Genomic DNA, 1,555 nt, shown 5'->3' on the forward strand with positions numbered 1-1,555 from the left:
CTATATAATTTAAAATAATTATTGAGCAACATCTGGTTATAAGATAGTACAGGCATACCTCATATTATTGTGCTTTGCTTTATTACACTTTGCAGATAATTACATTTATTTATTTATTTATTTATTTACAAATTGAAGTTTTGAAGCAAACATGCATTAAGCAAATCTGGTGCCATTTTTCCAACAGGCTCAGATGATGGTTAGCATTTTTTGGCAATAAAGTATTTTTTAATTAAGGTATGTATATTGTTTTGTTAGACATAATGCTATTGTACACTTAATAGACTACAGAATTATGTAAACATAAGTTTTATATGCACTGGGAAACAAAAAATGTGTGTGACTCACTTTATTGTGATATTCACTTCATTGAAGTGGTCTGGAACTGGGTCGCAATATTTTGGAGGTATGCCTCTATGTAAGTTCCACAGGGAACACAAAAATGAGTGTCATAGGCTTCCCTTTAGACTAAAGTCCCCCCCCCCAGGAATTTACCATGATCTGTTATATAAATCAGATTTCTACTTAATATCAAGTTATATTTTATAAATCCATAGTATAACAACACAGAAGTGTGGTGCTTGTCAGAAACAGGCAAATGCCTCAATGAAACAGAAAAGAAAGCCCAAGAAAAGACTCATGAGTACCTGAAAACTTGGTATATAATGAGGTGACATCCCAAATCAATGTAGAAAGAAGGAGTTAGTTAATAAATCATGCTGGGACAAATGGCTTTCTGTCTGAAAAAAATAAAATTGACCCTCTACATCAAGCAGAGTAAAAATCTAAGTGTAAAAAGTAAAATGATAAAGTTAATAGAAGAAAATGGAGGAGAAAATCGTTGTGACCTTGAATAAGAATTTCTTACACAAGACTCAAAAAAAGCACAAACCATAAAAGGAAAAATGGTGAGTTTACATCAATATTAAAGATTGCTGAATAACAAAGAGAACCATGAGTAAAGTTAATAGATGAGTAACCTTCTGGGGAAATATATTTGCAGCATCTAAAACAGACAAAGGGTACACAATGGACACAGCATACATAAGTAGTATCTCATTCAGGTCTTTACTCAAATATTACCACCTCATCGAGGGCTTCCTTGACTCTCTATCCAAAATACCACTGCCTCCTATTGGGTTGTCAGAAAAGTCATGACTCATGTGTGCAACAGATGGCACTAATTCAGTTTTGGAAGTACTAGGGTCATTCGCATCTATGTCATTGCTATGTCATTTGACAGCTGACAGTTCTAGTTTCATTCTAAAACAACTTGAGCGATTTGGTTGAGTTTTGGAAATTTTACAACAAATTGAAGATGGAAGATCAAACTGCAGTTTTGCCATATTTTACTGTTTTACTTCCATAAAGGGAAGAACACGCATCAAGCTTGTGAAAAGTTGCCTAAAGTTTACGGTGACAATGCTCTACAAGAACGTCAGTGCCAATGATGGTTCACGAAATTCCGTGCTGGTGATTTTGACCTCAACGACACCCCTCAGTCAGGGAGACCCACCAAGGTTGATGGTGACAAAATAAAGGCGTTGATCGAGTC

Source organism: Hipposideros armiger, unplaced genomic scaffold (assembly GCF_001890085.2).
Source record: "Hipposideros armiger isolate ML-2016 unplaced genomic scaffold, ASM189008v1 scaffold_179, whole genome shotgun sequence".
In the NCBI taxonomy this organism is placed as follows: domain Eukaryota; kingdom Metazoa; phylum Chordata; class Mammalia; order Chiroptera; family Hipposideridae; genus Hipposideros; species Hipposideros armiger.